Source organism: Gorilla gorilla, chromosome 8, assembly GCF_029281585.2.
Source record: "Gorilla gorilla gorilla isolate KB3781 chromosome 8, NHGRI_mGorGor1-v2.1_pri, whole genome shotgun sequence".
Taxonomy (NCBI): Eukaryota; Metazoa; Chordata; class Mammalia; order Primates; family Hominidae; genus Gorilla; species Gorilla gorilla.
Genome location: NC_073232.2, coordinates 84993272 through 85007420, shown reverse-complemented (window position 1 = coordinate 85007420; position 14149 = coordinate 84993272).

Here is a 14149-nt window from a genome sequence, read left to right as displayed (position 1 = left end):
GCCGAGGTGGGCGGATCACGAGGTCAGGAGATTGAGACCATCCAGGCTAACACGGTGAAACCCCTCTCTACTAAAAATACAAAAAAATTAGCCAGGTATGGTGGCACACGCCTGAAGTCCCAGCTACTTGAGAGGCTGAGGCAGGAGAATCGCTTGAACCCGGGAGGGAGGTGGAGGTTGCAGTCAGCCGAGATCACGCCACTGCACTCCAGCCTGGGTGACAGAGTGAGACTCTGTCTCAAACAAAAGAAAAAAAAAAAAAGAAAGAAAAAAGAAATTGGGTTGGACATTGAGGGGTGAGTAGGATTCAGGCAAGCAGAATGACTGGGGATGGGGAGACATTTCAGTCCAGAGTAATGGCGTGGACCCAAGAATCAGACAGAAACGCAGGATGTGATTTGATAGAAGGGGAAGTTCAGGGATGGGACGCGATGGGAGAAAAGGCTGGGATGGTTAAGTCTGGCTCATAGAAAGCCTTAAAGCCAAGCTAAGGAAGTTGGATATTTTATCATAGACCATGAGAATCAGTGAGACTCTGGGGCTGCAGAATGACTTGATAATGTCAATTCTGAGAAGGGTGGGTTTGGCTTCAGGGTATAGCCCAAACTGGAAACTCCAAGTATAGCTGGCCCCGATTCATCTAGAAAGTTACCCCATGGCCACAGGACAGCCTGGTCCTGCCCGCCAGGGACTCTTCAGGGTCCTTCACTTTTCCCGTGTCCACCCACACATGGACATTTGTCACTCACTCACGTTTGGATATTCCTTCTACATGCTGGCCTCTCTTTCAAGAAAGCAGCCCCTCTTGTTGCAAAAGAAACAAAAACAAAAGCAAGAATGAGCCATCTGAGAATTCTTGCAACATCTGTGCAAGCTGGGTAATCAACAAATATTCTCTTACCTGGGACCGTATCCTCACTGAGCAGCAGAACCAGGAAAATTAAAGAACGAATCGATTTAATAGGTTTTTTAGTATGTCCCCCCAGACAGTACCCAAGTGTTCCCCACAGTGTAGAATTAAATTACTCCAAAGTACAACGGCTTCCTGAGAAATCAGATAATTTTAATAATTTAAGGAATTTAGGAAAAATAATAAGCTTAAAAAACAAATTATGATTTTGAAGTTATTTATGCAACTTCCATAGAAACACGTTGGGGAATTCACTCAGAAGCATAATGAACCTAAAAAGCTGTCAAAGTAAACATTCCGAATGCATCTCCCTCATCTTCAGGAAGCAATGATGTTGTCACTCACAGGAGGCCCCAGGGTGAGCTGGCTCTCTTGGGAACAGGAATGGTGGTCTCTGCTCATGGAGGAAGAGTCTAATCCATAAATCTGGAAAAATTGTTGGGAATGGGGTCCCAGGCTTGGAGTAGGAGGCTCTGATTGAGTGACAAGAAAGCAAAGCATCCCATGGTCAGTTTATACAAAAGGCTTCAAGTGGAGGAGATGAGGGAACAAGGAAAAGGGGACCATGGATGGGCAAGGGAAAACATACTGATGGTCTTTCTGGGACATAGATTTTTGTACATCCCTTCTAAGCCCCATGGACAGAGAGTGACTGCAAGGAAAAACAGGGAATACTTTCCCAAGGGAATTTGTGAAGAGTCTACGAATCTACATTGCTTTTTTTTTTTTTTTTTTTTTTTTGAGATGGAATCTCGCTCTGTTGCCCAGGCTGGAGTGCAGTGGTGCAATCTCGGCACACTGCAACCTCCACCTCCTGGATTCAAGCGATTCTCCTGTCTCAGCCTCCCAAGTAGCTGGGATTACAGGCACCTGCCACCACACCCTGCTAATTTTTGTATTTTTAGTAGAGACGGGGTTTCATCATGTTGGCCAAGCTGCTCTGGTACTCCTGACCTCAGGTGATCCACCCAGCTTGGCCTCCCAAAGTGCTGGGATAACAGGCGTGAGCCACCACACCCGGTCAGAATCTACATTCTGAGGATGGAACTAGGCAGTTGCATTACCAGTTAATCCTCCTAACAACCCCATGAGGTAGGAATTATTACTGTCCCCACTTGATGGTTGCAGACACTGAGGCTTGGAGGAGTTAAATGACTCACCCGAGATTAGCCGGTCAGTGGCAAAGCTGGGATTCAAAACCAGGTCAGCTGACTGTGGAGCCCACGCCCTTAGACTCTGCACTAAATTGTATCACAAGCAAGGCTGAGAACAATACTATGCAGAATGGAGGAGATGAGAGGGAGATGGGGCACCCCATGAGGCAACCTGGGCTCCAGGACACCAGGGCCTTGAGCAGAGGCATTGCTGAATCCACACAGGGCACCTGCAGTGGAGGCCGTGGCTTCCTGGGTGGCAGATGGGGGTAAGGCAGGCCAGAGTGAACAACATGAGAGAACCAAGGAGCCCCAGAGACACTGGGGGCTGAGCGTCTTCAACATGCAGATGGTATAGAAGAGACTGGTCGGGAAAGGGACAGAGAGAGAAGAGGGCATGGCACCAATCCTAGAGGAACTCCAATACTTCAGGGATGAATGAAGGGAAGGGATCTCAAATTCAAAAACAGGAAGGAGAGGGTCAGGATTCCCTCAATTCGACTTTATTCAAATATGTGGAATTTCATGAGGGGTAACTCCCCAGTGCACTCAAGAGCACAGGAGTATTTGCCTTCTTCTTAAGTTTCTCTACTTCAGACTCACACCAACATCTCTTTCCCCATAAGCTCTCCTCCTCTATTACCATTTACAGAAACATTCCATGTTTGCTTTAAGCTCAAAAAGGAAAATGAGAAAGACTGTACAGCAAAAGAAAAAAAAAGTATTCCTTTAAAACTTCATGCAAAGAATTCATTCCACAAATATTTATTGAGTGCCTACTATGAGAAAAAACCCAGGAGGTGCCAGATTAATTTCATAGTCAATTAATTTCACGAAGTTAACCTATCAGAAATGATGGATATTACTGCCCCAGGTGCCATCTGGGGATGGCAGAGTGTGATCCAAGCCTGAAGTGCACTTGAAAAGATACAGCTGAGCTGTTTGGTCAAACCAAAGAATACTGGAGCACTGGTGACCAAAGAAAGACTTACTTAGGGTAGAAGTAAAACCAAAGCCAGAAATAAACCTAAAACACAAGACTGGGATTAGACGAATCTTTGAGGTTAGCAGAGTGAAAAGATCAATATGGGGGAATGCAGGCAGCGGAATCCTGCCTCCCAGCTAGTCTGAGAGGAAGGACACAGGGTACACAGAGGATATCAAAGGGCTCCAGCTATTTTTAAAAACAATAATCCAAAGTTTCATCTGGATTTAAATGGATCTGAGCCCTATGGCATGTGGGAAAATCACTTTATAAGGTGTTGCAATACCCCTTTGGAAATCTTACCTTCAGATTCACCAAAATGGAATGTAATGTGTGTCTCTAAAAATCCTGGTAGCAGTGGGGCTTTTTTCTCCCCAGCTGATGATTCCATTTTCACAGGAAGACCGTAGATCTTAGCAAAGAAAACTCTATAAAGAAAATGGTCTCAGAGAAGATGCACAACGATTAAGTCAGGGTAGGGGAGACAACATGTGAAAGGAAAAGAGAACAATAAAGGATCCATTAAAGTTACACTGTGGCAACAATCAGAAAGTACATTCTGGCAACAGATACTCCTTAATGTAGAGATTTCTTTAATGTAGGCTATTAACCATGCCGCCCACCTTCGGCCTTTGTTCTCCTTTGTAAGAGACTTTTAATCAGAGAGGGAATAGCACTTCCTCCCCTTCAAGGGTGATCAATTCTCACACTTGTGCCAAGAGGCCGTCTGCCAATGCCAGCCTTTTCGCCAGTCTCTCCCGGACTCAAAAGGAAAGTTGGCTGTCCTGAGCAGAAGATGAATCTTAGATGGTCTCCTAATGGCCAACGTCATTAAATAGTAACCATGTGGCTCTAGTCGCCTCAACCTCTTGTCAGCTCAGGATTCAAAGGGCAGCATAAGCCCCAGGCTCCCATCCCTTGTCTCATCTCCTCATCCTTCCAAGGATAAGCTGGAAAACTTGCTTCCTCAGTTCCCAGGATGTGACATGAGTTTTCTGTGTCTCTGGCTCACCGTCAATTTCAGCTCCAGGGAAAAAATAATCATCTCAGCAACACATTCTGGAAAAGTGGTGGTTTGGCCACAAATGAGAGGAGAGAGCTCTCAGGAGGTCCACCCTGTCAAGAATGCCTGCATTCCACAGAAAGTTCGGGTCCTCTTCCTCCACTAGAGTCTCACTCTCCATCCTGGATATCAATCAGCAGACATTGTGAAGGTCCTTATTTCTGGTATTTGTAAAAATTGAGCTCTTAAGCAATTCTTTTTCTGATTAAACTTTAAAATCTTTCAAGGCCAGTCAGAAAAGATCAGACCAAGAGCTCATCAATGCAAGAGAACTCTCACTTGGTCTAGCCACTGAATTATGCAGAAGAAAGGAGATGATCAGAATGTAAGGCTGTGGTTTGAGAGCAGTCCTGTCCATCTAGGGACCTAGAGAGAGGCACGCCCATCTGCGCTTCCACAGGCAGGCCAGCCAAATTTGGCACTACAGCCATGGAATTCAGTTCCAGCCCCTCTCAGCTGCGGTCTGAGGGCAGTCCTTCCTGCCCAGGGACTTGCCAGGAGACATACCTGTCCATGACTCTGGAGGCAGGCCTGCAGACCTTGGTCTCAGCTGTAGACCCCAAAGCAGCCTGTGACTCAATCCCAGTCCCTCTCAGCCATGGTCCAAAGCAAGTACTTTCTGCCTAGGGGCCTACCCAGTGGCTCAGGGAAAGCCCTCCTAGAGACCCAGAGAAAGCCACACCTGTCTGTGCAACTGGTAGGAGGCCCACTTTCTGCAGAAGCAGACTGTCATTCCAGCACCAGCCTTACTGACCAAGGAACTGGAGGTAGTCCAGTCTACCCAGAAACCAGATAGAATCCACACCCAGTAGAGGCCCTGGTAAAAGGCCCACCAGCCTTGGACCCCACTGAAGAATCAACAGCAGCCCCATGACCAGGCTCCACGCCCACTTGACTGCAAACCTGGAGGCAATCTTCTCATCCTGGGTACACGAGACAAAGACTTTACCTATCGAAACCAGACTGTAAAGACTTGAAAAGGTGTGGCTCCTTCAGATTCACAGAAACCAATGCAAGGCTGCACAGATAACAATCAAGTTAACACCAACCAATGGAGACTAATAAAGCTCTAATATCTGACACCAAAGAAATGGATATCACTAAATTGGCTGAAAAAAATTCAAAATAATCATCTTAAAGAAGCACAATAAGATTCAAGAAAATGCAGATAGATTGCTAAATGAAATTAGAAAAATGATATGTGAACAAAATGAGAAGTTTAATAAGGAAATAGAAACCATAAAAAGGAACCAAACAAATCCTGGAGCTGAACAATATAGTGACAGATCTGAGAACTTCAATAGAGAGCTTCAAGTGCAGATACAATCATGCAGAAGAAAAAATTAGCAAACTCAAATATGGGTCATTTGAAATTAGCCAATTAGAGGAAAGAAAAAGAAAAATATTGAAAAAGAGCAAAAAAAAAAAGCATAAGGGACCTATGGGACACTATCAAGCATATGAATATATAAATTATGGCAGTCCTAGGAGGAGAAGAGAGACAGAAAGGAGAAGAGAGCTTATTTTAAAGTATACCGTCTGAAAACAACTGAAATTTTAAGAAAGATATGGACATTCAGATGCATGAATCTCAAAGGATCCCAAATAAGAAAAACCCAAAAAAGAACACTCTGAGACACATTATAATCAAATTGTCAAAAGCCAAAGACAAATAGGAAATCTTGAAAGCAACAAGAGAAAAAACTAATCATGTATACAGGAACCCCCATAAGGTAGACTTCTTGCCAGAAACCTTGAAAGCCAGAAGGGAGTGGGATGAGATATTTAAAGTACTGAAAGAAAAAAATTGCCACCTAAGAATCATATGCCCAGCAAAACTGTCCTTCAGAAAAACATAAGGACATTCCCAGACAAATAAAAGCTGAGGGAGCTCATTACCATGAGACCTGCCTTGTAAGAAATGCTAAAGGTAGTTCTTCAAGTTGAAATGAAAGAATGCTCAGTAACAATATGAAAACATATGAAAGTATAAAACTACTAGAAAAGATAAATACATAATCACATTCAGAATAATACTGTAATGGTGGTGTGTAAATCACTTTTAACTTTAGTATAAAAGTTAAAAGACACAAGTATTAAAAATAACTGTAGCTAGAATAATTTGTTAACAGATACACAATATAAAAAGATGTAAAATGTGACATCAATGGCATAAAATGTAGTGGGAAGTAATCAATGTGTAGAGTTTTTGTATGTAATTGAAGTTAAGTTGTTAGCAGCCTTAATTAGAATGTTATAAGATGTTTTATACAAACCCCATGGTAACCATAGAGAAAAAAAACCTCAAGTAGATACGCAAAACATAAAGACAGAGTAACCAAAGTATACCATATAAAGGTTTAACAAATCACAAAGGAAGAGAGCAAACTGGAAGAAAGAAACAATGAAACTAAAGAACAGTCAGTACACAATATCAAAATAACAATAGTATTTTCTTACCTCTTAATAATTACATTAAATAGAAATGGATTAAATTTTCTAATCGAAAGACACAGAGTAGCTAGATGGATTTAAAAAGCAAGATTCAATAATACGCTGCTTACCAGAGATTTATTTTAGCCTTAAAGACACACACAGGCTGAAAGTGAGAAATGAAAAAACATATTCCATGTAAAGGGAAACCAAAATAGAGCAGGGGTGGCTATCCTTACATCAGACAAAATATACTGTCAATCAAAATCTGTCAAAAGAGACAAAGAGGGTCACCATATGATGATAAAGAGGTCAATTTGGCCGGGCGCGGTGGCTCACGCCTGTAATCCCAGCACTTTGGGAGGCCGAGGCGGGCGGATCATGAGGTCAGGAGATCGAGACCGTCCTGGCTAACACAGTGAAACCCCGTCTCTACTAAAAATACAAAAAATTAGCCGGGTGTTGTTGCAGGTGCCTGTAGTCCCAGCTACTAGGAAGGCTGAGGCAGGAGAATGGCCTGAACCCGGGAGGCGGAGCTTGCAGTGAGCCGAGATCTCGCCACTGCACTCCAGCCTGAGTGACGGAGTGAGACTCTGTCTCAAAAAAAAAAAAAAAAAAAGGTCAATTCATCAAGATAAAATAACAATTATAAATACATATGTATCCGACATTGGATCACTTAAATATATAAAGCAAATTTTAACAGAAGTGAAGAAAGAAAGTGACAACAACACAGTAATAAGGGACTTCAATAGCCCACTTTCAGCAATGGATAGGTCATCCAGACAGAGAATCCATAAGGAAACAGCGACTTGAATAACACTCTGGACCAAGAGGATCTAATGAACATATACGGAACATTCCATCCATTAGTAGTATAATACACATTCTTTTCAAGTGCACATGGAACATTCTCCAGGATAGATCTTGGGCCACAAAACAAGTCTTAACAAATTTAAGGAGATTAAATATCATCTCAATCATTGTTTATTCTCACCACAATAATATAAACGAGAAATCAAGAAGCAGAAAAATTTTGGAAAATTCACAAGTATGTGTTGTTCACAGTCCTGAACAACAAGTGGGTCAAACAAAAAAATCAAAAAGGAAATCAAAAATTATCTAGAGACCAAGAAAAACAGAGACACAAAATACCAAAACTTATGGGAGGCAGCAAAAGCAATGGTTAGAAAATTTTAGCAATTAATGTCTACTTTAAGAAAAAAGAAAACAAAGAAACAATCTAATTCCACATCTCAAGAAACTAGAAAAAGAAGAGGATAAACAAAGACCAAGTCAGCAGAAGAAAGAAAAAAGATTAGAGCAGAAATAAATGAAAGAGAATAGAAAGACAAGAGAAAAGATCAACAAAACTAAGAGTTGTTTTTTGAAAAGATAAACAAAATCAATACAACTAGCTAGGCTACCAAGAAAAAAAGAGAAGACTCAAATAAATAAAATTATAAATTAAAAAGAAGACATTGTAAATGATAGCAAATAAATACAAAGAATCATGACAGACTAGTAAGAATAGTTATATGCCATATATGGGAATATATTCAGAGAAATGTGTTAGGCAATTTTGTCATTGTGTAAACATCATAGAGTGTATTTACACAATCCTGGATGGAATAGCCTGCTATACACTGAGGCTATACAATATAGACTAAAACCTGTATATCTTATTACCATACTGAATACTATAGGCAGGTGTAACATAATGGTAAGAATTTGCATACTTAAACAAAGAAAAGGTGATGAATTGCACTACAGTGTCACAATGGCTATGAAGTCACTAGGCAATAGGAGTTTTTCAGCTCCATTATAATCTTATGGGATTACGGTCATATATGGAGTTCATCATTGATCACAACATTGTTATGTGGCACACAACTGTATTGAATAACTTAGAAGAAATTGATACATTCCTAAAAACAGAGAACCAGTCAAGAATAAATTATAAAAAATAGAATATCTGAACAGATCAGTAACAACTAAGGAGATAGAATCAATAATCAAAAGCTTTCCAACAAAGTAAAGCCCAGAACCAGATGGCTTCACTGGTGAATTTTACCAAGAGTTTCAAGAAGAATTGATGCCAATCCTTCTCAAACTCTTCCAAAAAACCGAAGGAAGAGGAATACTTCCAAACTCATTTTACAAGGCCAGTATGATCCTCATACCAAAGCCAGATAAGAATGCTACAAGAAAACAAAATTACAGGCCCATATTCCTGATGAATTTAGATGCAAAAAATCCTCAGTAAAATACTAGCAAACCAAATTCAACAGCACATGAAAAGGATCATACACCATGTTCATGTGCGATTTATCCTGGAGATGCAAGGATGGTTTAACATACACAAATCAATAAATCATATACACCATATTGACAGAATAAAAAGATAAAAATCATATGATCATCTCAATGCATGCAGAAAAAGCTTTTGACAAAATGTAACATATTTTCATAATTAAAAACTCTCAACAAAATAGATATAGAAGGGATGTACCTCAACATAATAAAAGCCACATATGACAAGTCTGCTGCTAACAGCTCTTCCTCTAAGACTTACCAGGAAGTGAGGGAATCCTCGGTTCTTGCCTAACCTGGAAGAAAAAATTCAGCCAAGAGATGCATAGCAAGGGTTAAGCAGCAGAGTTTATTGAAGGAAGATAAAGTACATGCCTAGAGAGCAATGGAAAAAGTTCCAGGCTGGTCCAGCTGGAAAAGTCATAGTAGCATAGTAGCAGTGTTTATTTAAAGAAGGAGTAAGCTCTGAAAGATGAGAGAGTAGGCTGCACAAAAGAAAGAGCCAGCAGCCACTAGTGCTGGGGAAATGCCCTTCATGAGACTCTTACATGATTATTCATGAAGGGGCATGAGGGGGTGTCACTTACAATCCTGTTTCAGGAGGTCCCTTTGGGCGCACATGCTCTGTGGTTGTACATGCCAGTACACACATCGTGTGTCTCATTAGCATTTAAAATCTCCATCCAGGGGTGTTCTTTTTACTATTATAATGAGCAAAAAGCTATTCTTGAGTGAGTTTTTGGAGGACTGCACGTGCTCGTCAATGGGGAAAGTCCTTAGCATGGTTACCTCCAGCTAGGGCTTGATAAATCCCCTTCAGGGCTGGAGGAGCCCCATCCACAAGACCAGATGTGATCTTGCCCTTTTTGCTGACTGCCAGTGGGCAACATCTCCAAGACTTCTTTTCCCAGGGGGCTCCCTGGGCTGCTCGTTTCTGGCTATCTGCTACTCTAACAAGATCAGGAACAAGACTCAGGTGCCCACTCTCAACACTTGTATCCAACATAGTACTAGAAGACCTAGCCAGAGCAATTAGGCAAGAAAAATAAATAAATCAAAAGCATCCAATAGGAAAGGAGGAAATTAAATTGCTTCTGTTTGCAGATGACATGATTGGATCCTGGCTCCTGCCATGTGGTGTTTGCATCTTAATTCAGTCCCCACTCCTCCATCTGAACACTGAAGTTCTGCATGAGGTTGCACGCTGGGGTCATCAGGGCAGGCTCAGTTTCCATGACCTTTAACCTGAGGGTGTCCATGGCAGCTGAAAAATGATTTAGCTTTGCTACATAATCCAAACACTTGGTGATAACTTGTTAATATTGGGGTTATTTCTTCCCTTTCTGTACACACACACACACACATAAACACACATATGTATCTAAACACACACATTTACACATATACATGCATATATATGTGGCCATGATGAAGGCACAATTTGATATTTTAGTATCTTTATTGAACATTATATTGTGATTATATTTCTATATTGGTGGAATTTATTCATAAACATTAACTTTAATAGCTATAATACACTACTACATTCGATGCCATAATTTCCTTAGCCATTTCCCTAGTTTGGGATGTTTACATCCAATTTTTCTGGCCTATAAACAATATTTTTTAACAGCTTTGGGCATAAATCTCTATCTAATCTACCTTTTGAGTTTCATCAGCTATATTCTAGAAAATGAAACCTTGGGGTCACAGGGGATCAAGTTTTTGGGATCTTGATATATTGCCAAGTTCTTGTTGGATTTTCAAATCCTTCAAGACCCAGTTTACAAATCACTCCTCACAAAACTGTCTCTTTTTTTTTTCTTTTGAGACAGGGTCTTGTTCTGCCACACTGGCTGGAGTGCAGTGGCGCATCATGGCTCACTGCAGCCTTAACTTCCTGTGCTCAAGGGATTCTCTTGCTTCAGCCCCCCAAGTAGCTAAGACTACAGGCACACATGACCACACCTAACTAATTTTTGAATTTTTTGTAGAGATGAGGTCTCCCTATGTTGCCCAGGCTAAGTGATCCTCTGGTCTTGGCCTCCCAAAGTGCTGGGATTATAGATGTGAGCCACGGCATCTGGCTTCTATCTTAATTATGTCTCCTTTCCCTATTATTCCATCACAGCAACTCTGTTTTCACTGCTCTTGTCACAACATAATGTACTCTATCTAGTAGTGTGTTTACTTAATTAATGTTTGCCCCTGCCTCTGGACTGTCATTTTTATGAGAACATCAAGGTCTCTTCGTTGTTGCTATAGTTGTGGAGATGGGGTTTCACCATGTTGCCTAGGCTGGTCTCAAACTCTGAGCTCCAGTGATCCACCCACCTCAGCCCCCAAAGTGCTGGAATGAAAGGTGTGAGCCACTGCGCACGGCCCAGGGTGTCTTTAGTTCACCACTGAATGCCCAGTGATGAAGACATTGTCTTGTATACTGTAGGCCCTGAATGAATGAATGAATGAATGAATGAATGAATGAATGAATGAGTGATGTCTATCATCAAGACACAGACACACAGCAGGGAAGCGGGATTGGGAATTGGGGCTGCTATGATGGGTGGAGCTATGACAGCCACCTCTAGGCACAATGCCCACATGCTCCCGGTGAGTCCTGCCTCAGCTCCTAGGGGTGGGCAGTGTTTAGAGCTAAGTATCTGCCTCCCCTCAGAGACCCCATGACACATCCTGCCCCACACCCTTTTCTGCTTCTGATGTCAGAAGGAAGCCCAAGACCTCTAGGTCCCATCTTTAGGTGGTCTCACTTCCCTCAGGGATTGTGCAGCCCCACCCTATTCTTGCCCTCACTGACACCTGCCACCTTCCCAGTGGTGGCTGCTGGAGGCTCCCCCCACAGATATTTGGGGGTTGGAAATGGGACAGGTGTCTTTCTTACTCCCGTTGACACTTCCAGGTCATCGTTCTTCCTTTCTCAGGAATGCCTCCCCTTCTCCCTCGAAGGTTGTAATTAGACCATACTTTATTTCACTCCTTCTCACCGTCTCCCATAGGCTTGCATTCTGTGAAGGTTTTAGCATTTGAATCGCTGTCTTGCAACCATATTTGTTGTTGATGATGATTTTGGTGTCCTCCAGCACACTGGTCTCCCTGCTCCTTAACTGCCTCACTCTCTATCTTGCCTTCTGCCTCGTGTCCACCACCGTGTCCCAGGCCACTCCTACCAATGTCACTCCTGCCAGTATTCCCTCCAGAGTCTCTACTGAAAGCACCCTAGTCTCATACAACACGGATCCCCCAACTCCAACCCGTCTGCTCCTTCTCACATCCTAGTCCTGAATCCTGCTTTATTTTCTCTGCACCAAGCATCACTGTCTGAACGTTACAAAGCCTGGCTATTCCCCGTTAGTGTAAGACTGCGTTATTCCCTAGTGAGTTTCCAGCATATACATGGCACCTGGCCTACAGCAGGAGCCATGAATGAATGAATGGATGAATGAGTAAATGAATATGAGATAATTATTTTCCCTAAACTGACTGCATATTCTACACAGTAAATTTCAAGCCACATAAAGTGGCATCTTAAAAAAAAAATCAATATTGGCTTCTTTGTGGCCTTACAATTACCTTGAACAAATCACACACACAGGATATCTCTGAGTATCAATTAGTCCAGAGGGAACCACTAAAAGGACTTAGGATACACAGCAGAAGATACCAGCATAGTCTGCAGAGTAACCAGTCCGAGATTAGAAGTCCCTGATGAGCCATCCCCGAATGAATGGAGAGAACATTTCCTGGCTTACGGGAAGGAGAGCCAGAGCCAAGGGAAGTGCCTCGTTCAGCTGGATTAGTTATTGGAAACTCGTTTCCCTAGGCCAGCCAGTCCTTCCAGACGCTGAGAGTCTGTGGCTGTCTAGTCTCTTCTCCAGGGGCGTGGGATCACGGGAGATGGGCCTGCTGCATCAGCTCCTGGCTCCTGCCTTCCGGCCCCCGCAGTCCATTTAAAGGCGCAATGGAGGAGAAGCGCCCGTGCTCTCAGGGCCAAAGCCTCGAGCCAGTCCTAGAGAGCTCCCAGAGCAAGGCCCTCCAGTCCTAGTCGGCTTCCCCAACTCTGCCTCCATGCTCTGAAACTGACCCAGAAAAGCAGGCATGTTAGCAACTGGCAGTGTTTCTCTCTCAGATACGGGAACTGTGCTTGATTAGGATCTTGAGTGAAATAAGCCATCGTTTCATTGGGAATGTTTCAGAGCTCAAAGTTTCTTTCTATGTATGCATAATTAATATTCTACCTCTTTGAAGATAAATTTTATCTATCCAACTCTGTAAATGGATCATTTCCCCTTGGCTATTACTATGTCGTCTCCTTTCCCAAAATAAAATAAAATACAAAGACAAAATGGTATGTAAAAAAAAAAAATCCTCGCTAAAAATGATTTACATTTTTATTCCCAACATGAAAAGCTCAAGAATGTTTTTAATGCCTGTCCAGCTTGAAACCCGCTGCAAATGTCTTACAACATTTTGTAACAGGCTTTTCCCATCTGTGCTGAAAGCAGCTGATGATTTAATGCAAATTGTTATTGTTTCACAATCTCCCAGCGATCTTTTCTATTTTGGATTAGCATCCGAGGCCTTTTTTTTGCATCTGCTACAGAAGCCTGCCTGTGAGGAACTGGCGTTTCGTCGTGGCCATTCTGTGTTCCGCAGCGCCCTGCTTTCCTTGTGTTTCAGATCCTCCTCAGTTTCCAACATTTTCACTTAACTCTTCCTTTTCTCAACCTTGAAACCTGGCTTAGAAATGAACCCCTTCTGGTCTGAGGGTCTTAAACACTGAAGCAGAGGAGGCAGAGCATGAAACCGTGGTCACTAGCAAGGGAGCCCGGGAGGCTCTGCACATCCACATGGAAGCCTGGCTAAAATGTCTATTTCAGTAGACTTTGCAAACTTATGGCACCCAGTGCCTGAAGTGTGAATGAACCATTATATGTATATGTGTATAATGTGTTTGCATACATATATAATGTGTAATTTTATAATATAAATAGTATTATGATTCATAAAATATTTTAAATTAAAAAAAATTTTTAGACGGAGTCTCGTTCTGTTGCACAGGCTGGAATGCAGGGGCGTGATCTTGGCTCACTGCAACCTCCACCTCCTGGGTTCAGGCAATTCTCTTGCCTCAGCCTACCTAGTAGGTGGGATTACAGGCATGTGCCACCACACCCAGCTAATTTTGTTGTTGTTGTTGTTGTTGTTTTTAGTAGAGATGGGGTTTCATCATGTTAACCAGGCTGGTTTCGAACTCCTAACCTCAAGTGATCCAC